Here is a 16,107-nt window from a genome sequence, read left to right on the forward strand (position 1 = left end):
TGAGAGTGGGGAGGGGTTATTCCCTAAGGGAAAATCTGGATGTTATTTCCAAAGAGAAAATGGATACTGATCAGGCAAAAACAACATGTCCTCACCAAAAAGAGTAATGTCATTAGGGTATTAGAAATTAGAAATAAAAAATAGCTACATAGGGAGTCCTTGTAGAGAGTTCAAGCATTTAGAATATTTTGACACACCAAAATACGTGTCTCCTATGGAAAACAGTGTGGATATTCCTTAAAAAACTGGAAATAGAACTGCCTTATGATCCAGCAATCCCACTGCTGGGCATACACACTGAGGAAACCAGAAGGGAAAGAGACACGTGTACCCCAATGTTCATTGCAGCACTGTTTATAATAGCCAGGACATGGAAACAACCTAGATGTCCATCACAGATGAATGGATAAGAAAGCTGTGGTACATATACACAATGGAGTATTACTCAGCCATTAAAAAGAATACATTTGAATCAGTTCTAATGAGGTGGATGAAACTGGAGCCTATTATACAGAGTGAAGTAAGCCAGAAAGAAAAACACCAATACAGTATACTAATGCATATATATGGAATTTAGAAAGATGGTAACAAGAACCCTGTGTACGAGACAGCAAAAGAGACACTGATGTATAGAACAGTCTTTCGGACTCTGTGGGAGAGGGAGAGGGTGAGATGATTTGGGAGAATGGCATTGAAATATGTATAATATCATATATGAAACGAGTCGCCAGTCCAGGTTCGATGCATGATACTGGATGCTTGGGGCTGGTGCACTGGGATGAGCCAGAGGGATGGTGGGAGGAGGGAGGTGGGTTCAGGATGGGGAACACGTGTATGCCTGTGGCGGATTCATTTCAATATATGGCAGAACCAATACAATATTGTAAAGTTTAAAAATAAAATAAAATTAAAAAAAAAAAAGGAAAAGTTAAAAAAAAAAAAAAGAATACATGTCTCTCATGAAGAACTTTCGACATTTTGCTCTTTCCCGGCTGGAACCATGGAGGGTGCAGAAGAGAAGAAAAAGAAGGTTCCTGCTGTGCCAGAAACCCTTAAGAAAAAGCGGAAGAATTTCGCAGAGCTTAAGATCAAGCGACTGAGAAAGAAGTTTGCCCAAAAGATGCTTCGAAAGGCAAGGAGGAAGCTTATCTATGAAAAAGCTAAGCATTACCACAAGGAATACAGGCAGATGTACAGAACTGAAATTCGAATGGCTAGGATGGCCGAAAAGCCGGTAACTTCTATGTACCCGCGGAACCCAAATTGGCGTTTGTCATCAGGATCAGAGGTATCAATGGTGTGAGCCCAAAGGTTCGAAAGGTGCTGCAGCTCCTTCGCCTCCAGCAGATCTTCAACGGCACCTTTGTGAAGCTCAACAAGACATCAATTAACATGCTGAGAATTGTGGAGCCATACATTGCATGGGGGTACCCAAATCTGAAGTCTGTAAATGAATTGATTTACAAGCGTGGTTACGGCAAAATCAACAAAAAGCGAATTGCCCTGACAGACAACGCATTGATTGCTCGATCTCTTGGGAAATATGGAATCATCTGCATGGAGGATCTGATTCATGAGATCTATACCGTTGGAAAACGTTTCAAAGAAGCAAACAACTTCCTGTGGCCCTTTAAATTGTCTTCTCCACGAGGTGGAATGAAGAAAAAGACCACCCATTTTGTAGAAGGTGGAGATGCTGGCAATAGGGAAGACCAGATCAACAGGCTTATTAGAAGGATGAACTAAGGTATCTACCAGGATTATTATTGTAATCTGGTTAATAAACAATCGAAACAAATTGAAATGTACTGTCTTGGTTGACTTTTATCTTTCCTTTGCAAATCTTGGTGCGAGAAGATTAAGTCAAATCAACAGCCTAGCTTCTTGGATGCAAAACTTACGGTCCAGCCTGTGTCTTGTGAAAAACATTCCTTGGGTTTATTGAAAATTTTCCTGTACAAAAAACAATCCTGACTTTCCATTTTCAGTTGGCCAAACTGGGTCTAATCTAAGAAAGCCTATGTCACAGACTTTTGTGCATGATAAAAAGTTCAGTTTACAGATTAAAAATGTTGCAGAAATAAAAAAAAAAAAAAAGAACTTTCAACATTTTGTCAGTGGTTTCAGTAGCAGGTGTTGCCACATCCTCACATCTATTCTTGTTTCATCTTTGCCTTTTCTCTTGACTAATGTGGTATTGATGCAACCCTGCTTGAACCTTTCTCAACATTGTCAATTACTCTGCTGCTATTCAAAGGACAAGAGCTATCAACATTTTAAAGCACCAGGGACTGGTGGAAGACAATTTTCTGGAAGACAATTTTTTCACAGTCCAATGGGGTGCAGTGGAAAATGGTTTACAGATTATTTGAGAGCTTTACATTTATTGTGCTCTTTATTTCTGTTATTATGTTATAATATATAATGAAATAATTATGCAACTCACCATATTGCAGAATCAGTGGGAGCCCTGAGTTTCTTTTCCTGCAACTAGACGGTCCCATCTGGGGGCGATGGGGAACGACTGTAAATACAGACGAAACTTAGCTTGCTACTGACCTCCTGCTGTATGGCCTGGTTCCTAACAGGTTGAGAACCCCTGAACATCCTAGAGAGAATGCTAGCTCAGATTCAGTCTAGCCTGATGGATATTAATCCTTGCCTTGTCAGATCAGGGAATTGCTCTCCAAGTTTATCTGAACTCCATTTCTCATGACATGGAATCTTATGTCAAAACTCACAGGTGTATATAATTCTTGGCATAAAATAGCTTTCAAAAAACATTTTAAGGGATTTCTCTGGTGGTCCCGTGGTTAAGACTCCACCCTCCCACTGCAGGAGGTGCAGGCCTCATTCCTGATGGTGGGGAGGGGACTATGATGCTGTGCGGCACAGCCAAAAAAAAAAAAATTTTTTTTTAAGATTATCTTACTCAAAAAAATGTGGAAAATCCACTCTCATGATTTTGCCAGGCTGATTCAGTAAGCTTGGATTCAGTCCCTTTCATATCTTCTCATCACGGGAAACATAGTGTCATTTTCTTAATTCCTATCTGCTATACCACTTGTTCAAGAGGTCCCAACACTATTACAGTTTCTTGCTTTTGGATAGATCATGTTTGGCTCAGCTTAAATAATAAATTTCTAACAAGATGTAACAATAGTGGCTTAAAAGAGATACAAATTGACTTCTTTCCTAAAAACAGTCCTGAGGGAGGTAAGTGAGATTCTAGGATTTTACTTTGTTTGCAAGTTAATGAATTACTGTTTCACAGATGCTGGTTGAAGATACAAGATTCCTAGGTCTGAGACAAAAGATTTAGCTACTTACTGCATTCAAGCAGAATGGGCATTATGTTGGTATTGGTTCCTCATGCCCTTCAAAACCCATGGAGGCAGCATGAAAGGACCAGTGGGTTTGAGAGTCAACTGGAATCTACCACTTTTACAGTGAGGGAGAGCAAGCCTGCTTTTTGTTTGAGAGAAGATAATACCTTATCTCTTGAGCCTGCTCATTGCAAATTCAACTCAGAAAATGGTTGGCTAAAGAGCAGTCAAGTCTTGCACTGCTGGCATACCCAAAAGGGGTGTTCAGGGATGCTCAGGCTCACAATTGCTTGTCTCAACAGGTCATCCAAGGTTAGGATGGCAGTTCTGCTTGATGTGGTCATCTGGGACCTAGGTTCCCTCTAACCTGTTGCTTCATCTGTAGGGTGTGGCCTAACGTCCACTTAGCTAATGAGGTATGCTGCCTTGTCCCCATATAGAGGACTGGGGTAGAGAAGAGGAGATAGGGACTGCTGGAGAAAAGGGAGCCACCTCCCTTTAAGGACACATACTAAATGTTGTATACTTCACTTCCCTTCATCTCCCATTGGCCAGAATGCATTCATATAATCATATCAAACTTTAGGATATGTTGGGAAATGTATAGACTTTATTCTAGATATTCTATTGTGGTGTATGTGGTTTAGTCCCTAAGTTGTATCTGACTCTTCGCGACCCCGTGGACTGTAGCCTGCCAGGCTCCTCTGTCTACGGAATTTCTCAGGCAAGAATACTGGAGTGAACCCAGAGATGGAACCCAGATCTCCTGCTTGGCCAATTCTTTACCACTAAGATACCTGGGAAGTCCTCCCACTGTTTCTTCATAATAATAACCTGAGCCTGTGGCTTGGGTGTGTACTGGTCACAGCCAGAAATCTATGAGTACAAACTACAAGTCCCATACTTTGAAGGCATTGCCCAAAGTGAGAAGACAAAGGAATCATATGACTTTCAGGGGTCTGGAAGAAGATAGAGAATTTACTCTAGATAATGGTATGTTTGTGATTAAGGTTCTGGAGGCTCCAAGGATAGGATCAGTGTGGCAAGGTCTGAAGGAGTTCTAGCTGGAGAAGTTTATTATGCCCAGAGGTGGGTGGTACAGGTTTGGGAACCATTTTGATGGTGATGTGTTCATTGATTGAGGAAGAGCCCAAACCACACAGAATTTCCCCCCAACCCTCATATAAGTGTCTCCCATAAAAGACATTGAAAACTCCAAGTCAGTTGGCCCAGACAAGGGCTATTTCTGTCATGGAAGAGGAGACAGAACCAAGTTGGAGGGAAAGATTTCCAAGAGTCAGTGTTGACCCAATATAGTTACAATAAAGAATTTCCTAAGGCTGACTAGGAGTTGCCTGGCACTCTCCTTAGTAACACTCAGTTGAGGTTCCTGGGATGACTGTGCATTTGGCAGGTGTTTTTCTCTAGATAATGGTGACTCTGGAGTATAATCTTCTAGTCCCAGGGAAGCTTCTCCTTCACGGAAGACTTGAGCCTCTGCTCAAAGTAGAAGCACTTGGCCAGTTCATACGACTTGGACTTCAGCACATTAGGCCTCCATCAGCTCCCTTACAAAATTGACTGTGTCCCTCTCCCTACAGGTGGGTAAGACAATTACTGACCAGGTTAATTTTGTCCTGAGCAGGGTTATAGCAGAAGAAATCCTTGTCAAAAATTATCACATATTAAAAAAAAAAAAAAAAAAAACTAGGAATGAGCCCCCTTTGAATGATTTCAGGTATGCCACCAGGTGTACCAAGAGGTGTAGCATCGATTGATAAAACTATGTGGATTCTCCAGGAAGAGGAAGAGAGAAGAGAAGGCAAGGAAGTGAGGGGACAGCATTCTAACATCAAACTCTGGGAGCACAGGAGGCCTTTCAGAGGTGAGGCCAAGATAGGAAGGCTTATCAGAAAAGACTTTACCTGGTCTCCTGGGGCACATTCTAGTGGACATAGCTGAGTAAGTTTATTGCAGCAACTTTGAGGCCTGAGGAAAGGCTTGACCACTGAAAAATAGCCAGAAGGAACAGCGGCAGAGAATCTAGTTAGAGGGAAGAGGTCTGGCAGACACAAATGACCAGGTTCAAAAGGTTTTGAAGCAGCTCAGGTGGGGTCCAGCCAGAGTTAAGGCAGTCAGCTAGTCCATGGATGATTCCAGTAAATGAGCTTGTACCCTGTTGTAGAGCAGGCCCTTTGCTCCCTGGCTTGTTGGAGACTGTCTTCTGGGTGTGCTACTGATTACAGTCTACGTCAGAAGCTGATAGGCAAATTCTGCCCTCCTTTTGGGTAGGCTTGAACAGAGAAAATTTTAGCCCCGCTTCTTACCCTCTTCAAAAGGTTAACACTGAATTTAGGTCAGAGAATTGCAGCGGAATTGACTGTTTCTTCTGGGCTCAAGCACATTCTGTAAAGAAGTGTGGTTAAGCAAGGGCCAGGTGAAGTCAGGAGGAGACAGAATGTATGTAGTGGTTTTTTCTGACACCCCTTTTGGCACTAAATGTATGTTGTTTTTCCACATGCCAACCAATTCTATGACACTAATTGGGTCCTCAGCAATTCAATTCCCACCCTATCTACCAAGAATTAGGGTCAGATCCCATGAGTTAAGGGGCTCAGTCTCATGTGACTGCCCTTACTTCAAACCAGCTACAAATGGGATACCTGAGAAACCCACTCTTCTGGCTGGCTAACTACAAATCTGGGAGTCCCCATGGGCTCCCCTCAGCATTGTTAATATTCTAGAATGACATAAAACTCCTCAACTTATGTCTACCAGTTCCTTACAAAGAATATAAATGAGGGACCGCCAAAAAGATGTGTCAGAGAAGGAAAAAAATTTCCTTTACCTTTCTAGGTTCTTCTGATTAGTCTAAGAATTAAATTGACTTGAGACAGATTAACAGAACAAAATGAAACAAAAAGTAATAACATGTATACCTGGAAGAGACCCAGGAAAGCTGAGTAACTCACCAAAATGGCCAGAGTCCTCACCTTACACACCATCTTCAGTTCAAGACAAAAGAGGATGTTGGGGCTAGTGGTTTGGGACTTCAAAAGGGAGGAAGACAACTGACAGGAGGTGGACAAGCAATGTTTGTTAGTAAACAAATGTTTGCTGGGCCAGGCAGAGGCACTAGGACCCAGGGAGGAGTTTTGACAGACTTTGCTATTGTCAACCATACCTAGTTTTATACTATAGGTGTCTGTGGTGATAGTGCCCTTCCGGGAGCAAGTCCTCTATATATATTCTTAGGCAGTTAGGGGGAAGGTCAAAAGTTCTTCCTGGGTCTCTTGGATCTTGATAGTTTTCAGTTCAATATACTCTGCATGCCAAAGAGACAACTGGGTTCCCCTACAGATGCACAGGGCAAGTTATAGGGGATAGGGCTGAGGAGTGGGGATTGGTGCAGAACTTTCACGCTCTCTCCTGTTATGCTGTCTTCCCACCACATGAGTGTGTTCACCAACCTGGAAGCTCACGGGACTTATTTTTTAGGTTTTTAATCAAGGTTATATTAGCTAGGCATGATTACTGGCCATTGGTGACTGAACTCAGTCTCCACCCCTTTTGCCTCCCAGAGGAAGTCAGGGGCTGAGGTGGAAAGTCTAGCCCTTTTAATCACTTGGTTGATTTTTCTTGTGACCAGTTCCCATCCTGAAGCTGTCTAGCCCCCCACCAAACCCCTCCAAGGGTTATCTTATTAGCATAAGACTAATCACTATTAGCATAAGACCTTTATCAGTCAAGACACTCCTTACTCAAGAAACTCATCACTCAAATTCCAAGGATTTGGGAGCTTTGTGCCAGGAACTGGAGATAAAGACCAATTTTTTTTTTTTTTAAATACCATGGCCCTCAACTGGACCCCAGCACCCACTCTGTCTATCAGAATAACTAGGTCAAGAAGGAGACAAGAGAAATTTCCAGACAGGGCAGTGATTCTCATACTTTGGTGCATGTTAGAATATTCTGGGAAATGTATTAAAAATGTAGATTCCTGGATCTGACTCTCAGTGACTCTCAGTCACTGAGGGAGGGACCAGAGTATCTGTATTTTTATTTATTCTTTTTTTTTTTTTTTGGTGCATGCAGGACCTTAGTTCCCCAAGCAGGGGTCAAACTTGTGCCCCCTGAGGTGGAGGCTCAGAATCTTAGCCATTGACCTAACCAGGGAAGTCCCTGTATTTTAATAAACTCCCTAAATGATTCCCACGCTCACTGAAGTTTGAAAGCCAGGGAGTAAGCATTTCCTTTAGTCTTACCCCCAACCCCAACACTACTCCTTTCTAGAAGCCTGTCCAGTCAGAGCCCCAAGTCTGACTGTAGGTTACCACCTTCCCCTGACTTAAAGACAAGGAAGAATTACAACTGAGTACAAAGGACTCTCAGGTGAAGCTGATCTTTAGGATCCTGGAGATTCTGCCTCAGACTAGAATCAGAATCTCAGAAAAAGGAATCAGAATTAACATCGGTCAGTGTCTGCTGTGTCAGGTATGTGCATGCTAGGCATTCTCAGGTGGTTTACCTGTGAGGGAAGTGTAATGTAATTTCATGGCTGAGAAAACCAAGACTTGAGAAGATGCAGCCAAGTATGTATGGCTAGTACTCAAACTCAGCCCTGCCTGGCCCCACTTTCTACCTCAGACTTTGTTGTTCTTCAGTTGCTAAGTCGTGTCTCTTTGAGACCCCATGGCCTGCAGCACACCAGGCTTCCCTGTCCTTCATCATCTCCCAGAGTTTGCTCAGACTCATGTCCATTGAGCCGGTGATGCCATCCAACCATCTCATCTTCTGTTGTCCTCTTCTCCTCCTGCCTTCCACCTTCCTCAGAATCAAGGTCTTTTCCAGTGAGTCAGCTCTTTGCAACAGTCGGCCAAAGCATTGAGCTTCAGCTTCAGCATCAGTCCTTCCAATAAATATGCAGGGTTGATTTCCTTTGCTGCTGCTGCTGCTGCTAAGTCGCTTCAGTCGTGTCCAACTCTGTGCGACCCCATAGACGGCAGCCCACCAGGCTCCCCCGTCCCTGGGATTCTCCAGGCAAGAACACTGGAGTGGGTTGCCATTTCCTTCTCCAATGCATGAACGTGAAAAGTGAAAGTGAGGTTGCTCAGTCGTGTCCGACTCTTCGAAACCCCATGGACTGCAGCCTATGAGGCTCCTCCGTCCATGGGATTTTCTAGGCAAAAGTACTGGAGTGGGGTGCCATTGATTTCCTTTAGGATTGATTTTACTGGCTGAGCCACCAAGAAAGTCCTACCTCAGAATAGTAAGTAATTAAAAGGGAACATGCTGAGCCGGTGTGACTTAGTTGTGAGCTGGAGTTGCCGCTACAGTACCGAGTGTCAGTCACTCCATAATCATTGCTATGGAAGCGGCAACGCTGACACAGCAGCCCTGGACTGCCAAGTAGGAAACGCTTTTGCCTACAAATGTTACTAACTGAATAGCTACCTTCTCAGAACCTCTCTGGGAAATCACCAGTCCTGATGAGTGTTTCCCTGTCTTTTTGCTGAACTCAAATCCCTGAGGTAGAAGAGCCCAGCCAAGGGTTCTGGAAATTGCTGGGATTGTTACATCTCTTGCTGCATCTAGCGTGGTTGAGTCCAGGTTGTTCCAGGAGTGTGTCCTGGAGAGTTCTGTGCATCTAAGTCCTGTCAGCAAAGCCAGAATAGGCCTAGTGGGAGACTAGCCCTTCAGTTCATGGTTGAGGTAGAGGGAGACAGGCTAGGGAGTCACCCAAGGCTTTTCGAGTCAGCCAAGTTCAAATCCAAGGGGAGCAGTTGGGGATATAAGCAGGAGAAGGAGTTTAAATGTCAGCAGCCAGAACTTTTAAGAGTTGGTCAGAAGGAAGTAGACTGGGGATGAGAGACTGGGTGGCCAGCTTGGCCACCACTCCTGGAGTGTGTTGTGGGACAGGTGCAGGACCTTAGAGGAAATGTACATCTGGCCAGACTCTGTTCTACTTCCGTGTAGGTCCTTCTCCATCTCAAGTGGGAATCCCCACTGTGACATGACATTGATGAAGGGGCAAGGCAGGGAAACAGTGGTGTCACCAGGAGAAACTGGACAAGTGGTTACCAGAGTGTGGATTCACCCATGAGTCCAAGGTCTGGTCCTCAGCCTTTCAGGCAAGAGACTCAGTCTTTTTTTTCCTAATTAAAGTATAGGTTTTTGTTGTTGTTGTTTGTTTGTTTGTTTACTTTGCCACACAGCTTGTGGGATCTCAGTTTCCTGACCAGATATTGAACCTGGCGTTGTCAGTTGAAAGCCCTGAATCCTAACCTCTAGGCCACCAGGGAACTCTCTATTGAAGGACAGTTGAATGACAATGTTGTGTTAAGGAAAATCCATCTCGTTAGAGCCCCAGGCAAATCCTAAAAGATGATGCTATGGAAGTGTGAATCACAATAAACTGTGGAAAATTCTGAAAGAGATGGGAATACCAGACCATCTGACCTGCCTCTTGAGAAACCTGTATGGAGGTCAGGAAGCAACAGTTAGAACTGGACAAACAACAGACTGGTTCCAAATAGGAAAAGGAGTACGTCAAGGCTGTATATTGTCACCCTGCTTATTTAACTTATATGCAGTGTACATCATGAGAAACGCTGGGCTGGAGGAAGCACAAGCTGGAATCAAGATTGCCGGGAGAAATATCAATAACCTCAGATATGCAGATGACATCACCCTTATGGCAGAAAGTGAAGAAGAACTAAAGAGCCTTTTGATGAAAGTGAAAGAGGAGAGTGAAAAAGTTGGCTTAAAGCTCAACATTCAGAAAACTAAGATCATGGCATTCGGTCCCATCACTTCATGACAAATGGATGGGGAAACAGTGGAAACAGTGGAAACAATGGCTGACTTTATTTTTCTAGGCTCCAAAATCACTGCAGATGGTGATTGCAGCCATGAAATTAAAAGACACTTATTCCTTGGAAGGAAAGTCATGACCAACCTAGACAGCATATTGAAAAGCAGAGACATTACTTTGTCAACAAAGGTCCGTCTAGTCAAGGCTATGGTTTTTCCAGTGGTCATGTATGGATGTGAGAGTTGGACTGTGAAGAAAGCTGAGCGTCGAAGAATTGATGCTTTTGAACTGTGGTGTTGGAGAGGACTCTTGAGAGTCCCTTGGACTGCAAGGAGATCCAACCAGTCCATCCTAAAGATCAGTCCTGGGTGTTCATTGGAAGGACTGATGTTGATGCTGAAACTCCACTACTTTGGCCACCTGATGCGAAGAGTTGAGTCATTTGAAAAGACCCTGATGCTGGGAAAGATTGAGGGCAAGAGGAGAAGGGAACGACAGAGGATGAGATGGTTGGATGGCATCACTGACTCAACGGACATGGGTTTGTGCAGACTCCGGGAGTTGGTGATGGACAGGGAGGCCTGGCGTGCTGTGGTTCGTGGGGTCACAAAGAGTCAGACATGACTGAGCGAATGAACTGAACTGAACTGAGAGCCCCAGGATGAATCCTGCTTAGGGTGACTAATACCAGCTACACTGTTAAGACACTGATGTGTAAAACAAAAGCCCATGCTGTTTCCTCAAAAGGAGGTTATGCTTTTCCGCTGCCAGTCTCTAGAATGGACTAACTTTATGATGGATTAATAATCAAGGACCATTTGATAAGCATGGATTGGAGCAGAAAGCTGGAGAGTTTGGGCCAGGGCTAGCCCTCCCAAAATGTACTTGCTTCGTAAGTGGGAGTTTCCTCTGATGACCGAATTGCTGATGTCCCACAGATTCAGGGTGGTGTAGCACATAAACAGCAAATATTTGTAGTTTTGACTTGACTTTTTTTGTGGGCTTCTGATTCAGAGTTGTATAATTCAACTTTGTCACGCAGATAAAATGGATTTTTCCTACTATTTTGTCCATTACTGATGCGGTCTTCTCTAGAGCTCCCACCTACTGGTTAGTTATTGGTAGTGGTGATGATAAATTAAATATCCCATCTGGTTTAAAGCACAACAATGCCAATAATTTAATAAACCTTTCAGGTATGTTAAAATAGAAACTGAAGCATTTAAAATTTTTAAGAGTTTGTTAGAGCAAAAATGGATTGCCATTAAGGTAAAGTCGCTCAGTCGTGTCCAACTCTTTATGACCCCATGGACTGTAGCCCACCAGGCTCCTCCATACATGGGATTCTCCAGGCAAGAATACTGGAGTGGGTTTCCATTTCCTTCTCCAGGGGATCTTCCCGACCCAGGGATCAAACCCAGGTCTCCCGCATTGCAGGCAGACACTTTAACCTCTGAGCCACCAGGATTGCCATTGGGCAGCACCAAATCAGAAATAGTCAGGAACACTCCACCAATAGGAGCCTGAAGAGATACTTTTATAGAAAAAAGTGGAAGCAAAGTAAGGAAATTATTGATTGGATATATATACACATGCACACACATATTTTGGCTGTGTCATGAAGCTTTTGAGGCCTTGATTCTCTGACCTGGGATCAAACCCAAGCCCTGCACAATGAAGGCGTGGAGCCTTAACCACCAGTCCGCCAGGGTCCTGATAGGCTATATCTCAAAACCTAGTTGGCTATTTGTGATTGGTTGCCTGTAGGTTTCAATTTCCTAACATTGAGGCATTGACAGGCTTAGATTTCAGTTTGCTTACATAGGGCCCCATGGCATTAGAGCCACCTCAGTGTAATGGCCTCATTGAATTAATTTAACAGGTATGTTCAGTTTCTCTTTATTAAAACAAACCAAACAAACAAAAAAAACAAAACCAAACTCTCAGATAGTTAAAACGTGGCTCGTAACAGACCAGGCAATGCTCCCTAGGAACGCTGACCCTCTCCCTTGCAGACCTGGCCTCCTCTCAGTTCCTCCCAACTGAGCCTCTGCTTCATCCTCCATTGGCCTCCTGCCCTGGGATCTCCTGCAGGATCTGCACAGGGTTTTTTGTTGTTGTTGTTCTTGTTGTTTTTAATCACCTTTATCCTCTCTCATTTGTTATAGTGCAATAGTCTTCAACTAGCCTTCTATGGCCTTCTCCAAGCTTTTTCTCTTTCTGAAATACACACATAATCACATTACTCCCTTCAAAACTTCTAAGAGCTTCCGGTTTGCTGCAGGATAAAGTTTAAACTTTAGTGTGCTTTGTCTGATACATAAAAGTGAACAATTTGACTTCAGTTAGCTTTTTAGCCTCATCTTTGCTCTGGCTTCCCACGCCCATCTAACGCATCATACGCTTTCATGCCTCTGAGTTTATGTATTCTTCTGTATAGAATTTTACTTTCTCTTCTTTCATTAAGACCTAGCTCAAATGTGTCTCTGTAAAACAACTTTTCTTTTTCTTTATTTTTGCATAGATCTGTAGTATGGCACATAATAGCTTTTTAAGGAAGATAAAATATTTTGAATTAAACTTAAACGCTTAAGGAAAATTGTGCAATTTTGTGTAATTCAATAAAGTATATACCAATTTGTATAATTCATTAAAGTGTATAAGAATTTAAGCCCAGATTAACTATAAATGGACTTCTTTGTGTACAAGAAGCAGCCCCTGGACATTAAAATAAACTCACTTTGAGACTGAAATATTTAGATAATTTTTAAATATGAAAAGTCTAATAATTGACTTGTTTAAAGTGATTTTGGGACTTCTCTGGTGGTACTGTGGACAAGAATCCACCTGCCAATGCAGGGGACACGGATTTGATCCCTGGTCCAAGAAGATCCCACATGCCCCGGGGCAACCAAGGCTCGTGTGCCACAACGACTGAAGCTTGTGTGCCCTAGAGCCCATGCCCCGCGACAAGAGAAGCCACCTCAACAAGAAGCTCATGCACTGCAACTAGACAGGAGCTCCCGCTTACCACAGCCAGAGAAGAGCCCACACAGCAGAGAAGACCCAGCACAGCCAAAAATAAATAAATGAAAACTATACTTTTAAAAGTGCCTTTAAAAAGCGACTGAACAGCAACAGCAACAAACTACTTGTTTGCAACAACAAGTAATAGTAGGTGAACAAAAAACAGGTTTTTTTTTTCTTACATAATGAGAAATCCAGAGCTGAGCAATCCAGCACTGGTACAGCGGCTGACAAATGTTGACAAGGACCAAATGTTTCTGCTCTACCTTCCTTAGCTTATGGGGTTTTTTTCTCATGCTTGTCCCCTCATGTCCCCAACTGGCTGTTGCATCCCCAGGTCTCATGCCTGCTTTCTAGGTAGGAAGAAGAAGGAAGAGAAAAAAGGGCTCTGCCAGTTGTAATTATCCCTTTTCATGTGGAACTAAAACTCCGGAAATCTCAAATGAGAGAGTTCTGCTTACACTGTATTGACTGGATCAAAGTCACGTAGTTGCTTCTAGCAGCAAAAATGGAAAAAGAAATATAGTCATTGGGGGATTAGTTCCAGGACTTCTTTGGATACCAAAATCTGTGGATGCTTGAATCCCTTATACAAAATGGTGTAATACTGGCACGTAATCTACTCACATCCTCCCTGATACTTTAAATCATCTCTAGATGACTCATAATACCTAATACATGTAAATGCTATGTTAACAGTTGTCCATACAATGTAAATGCTATGTAAGTAGTTGGCAACATGTGCCAAATTCAAGTTTTGCTTTCTGGGACTTTCTAGAATCTTTTTCAGTTTTGAATATTTCCAATCTGAGGTTGGTTGAATCCATGGATGCTGAATCCACAGATACAGAACCCATAATACAGAAAGTCAATTTTATTTTGCTGTCTAGCCCCTATATTGGAAAAGGGCAGGAGGAGAGGACATTCTGACTGGCTGATGGGCTGTCAGTCCCCAAAGTCTATCACAGGGCTCCATTGGGTTAGATTATTCATATGATAAATTATGAAGAAGGATCTTGCTGAAAAATGGGGAAAGAAAATGGTGAAATATTAGGATATATTGGATCAAAAACCTCAGATCTGGCCTTTGTTTCCTGGCCTTAAAGCTTTAGCAAAGAGATTACTCATATCCAAGCAACTTCTTTTTATGGCACTCTTCTCTCTTCCAGATTCTTCCTCAAGAACAGATTAAAAAAAAAAATCTTTATTGAGATAATTCAAAACCATAAAGTTCATCCATTTAAAGTGTACAATTCGATGGTGTTGTATATTCACAGAGTTGTGCAACCACCACCCAAATCTAAGCTCAGAACATTTTTACTATCAAAGAAAGTACCCCCTACCCAGCAGCATTTACTCTTATTTCCACCCCCAGGCCTAGGCAACCACTAATTTTCTTAGAGCAAAAAATTTTTAAAGAGTGATTTTCTGCTGTAAAGTCAGTAGGAACACTGTAAAAACGAGCTTTGGGGTAGGTAATTTGATTTAAATATGTCACAAGCCAATTAATCTGCTACAGTAGAGTTGTGTGTGTGTGTGTGTGTGTGTGTGTGTGTGTGTGTGTGTGTGTGAACTGATGCGGTATTGCACTCAGTTGAAGCAGAACTTTTAAGCACCTCATCTCTTTTCTCATTTTGTCCTAAAGAATCATACTGTTTTCTAAATCTTATCTTTCTTATATTTCAGCCTTTTTTTTAAATAAAGATGAGATTTAGAAAGATATAAATTAGATATAAAGTTACAAAACTCATAATGCAAATGCAAAATCTCAGTAGTGGGAAGAGTTTAATTAGAAAAACAAAACCAAACCAAACCCTAAGGCTTTGGGGGGCCAAACATTTGCTGGCTGGAAGTACTAACTGAGCCAGGTGCCTTTTCTTGTCCCCTGACATGGTACAGCCCATGTCCCTGTTTTTGTTATTTGCAAGAGATAATATCATTTACCTGCTGAAATGAAAATGAGCAAATGGGCCTAAGACTCGGAGTAACTGCTTTCATTATTGTTTGTAGCATTCCCTCTAACTGTCATATCCTGCTCTGCTTAGTACCTGGTGTATCTAGATGAGAGAAAAAAACAGGAAATGAAGCAGGTACTGAGCAAACAACTATCACCTAAATGTTCTAGGCCAGGGCTTTCTGATCAGAGGTTTGAGGAACCGTGGAGAGAAACGGAAAATTTGTGACAGTTAGTACTGAGAAATGAAAAACTGCCTGAACAAAAGTGAGGAAACATTTCAATGAGACAGCTTTTGATATTGGGTCATGTTACACTGAAAGTAGAGAACTTACCCCTGACACAATCAAGCTATCACGTTTCTCTTCCTCTTAGCTTCTTTTTCCCTTTAGGCATTCCTGTCATTATAGCAGAAAGGCATTTTGTACCAGTTTGCTATTTAAAAAGTTAGCTTTCTGTTTATTTTTGTCTTATTTTTTTTGAGACTTAAATAAATTAACAGCTAAGTGGATGCTTTAATAACTAATAATTTCATCTCTGAAGGAAAGTTAAATCCCAATTTAAAAATCTTTTTCCAGTTTGAAAAGTTCATAGGACTTCTCTGCTGGTCCAGTTGTTAAGATTCTGCACTTCCACTGCAGGCGGCAAGGGCTCAGATCCCTGATGGGGGAGCCAGGCATGGGGGAGCCTGCATGCCACATGGCAAAGCCAGAAAAAAGTTCATAAGTAGGAAAGTAATATTTCTGGTTTCTAGAACTGTACCTGAAAAAGTGAAAGTGTTAGTCGTTCAGTCATGTCCGACTCTTTGTGATCCCATGTAATAAGGCCACCAGGCTCCTCTATCCATGGAATTCTCCAGGCAAGAATACTGAAGTGGGTAGCCATTCCCTTCTCCAGGGGACCTTCAACCCAGTGATTGAAACTCCCACGTTGCAGGCAGATTCTCGACCATCTGAGCCACTTTCTAGAATTGTACATGGGCTTCT

The 16,107-nt window shown here is 42.5% G+C and overlaps 1 pseudogene; it reads left to right on the forward strand.

Annotated features, from left to right (window-relative positions):
* The first annotated feature begins 997 nt into the window (after positions 1-997).
* On the forward strand, positions 998-1,808 carry LOC138990000 (large ribosomal subunit protein uL30 pseudogene; annotated as a pseudogene).
* Positions 1,809-16,107: the final 14,299 nt, after the last annotated feature.

Source organism: Bos mutus, chromosome 11 (genome assembly GCF_027580195.1).
Source record: "Bos mutus isolate GX-2022 chromosome 11, NWIPB_WYAK_1.1, whole genome shotgun sequence".
Classification (NCBI taxonomy): Eukaryota; Metazoa; Chordata; class Mammalia; order Artiodactyla; family Bovidae; genus Bos; species Bos mutus.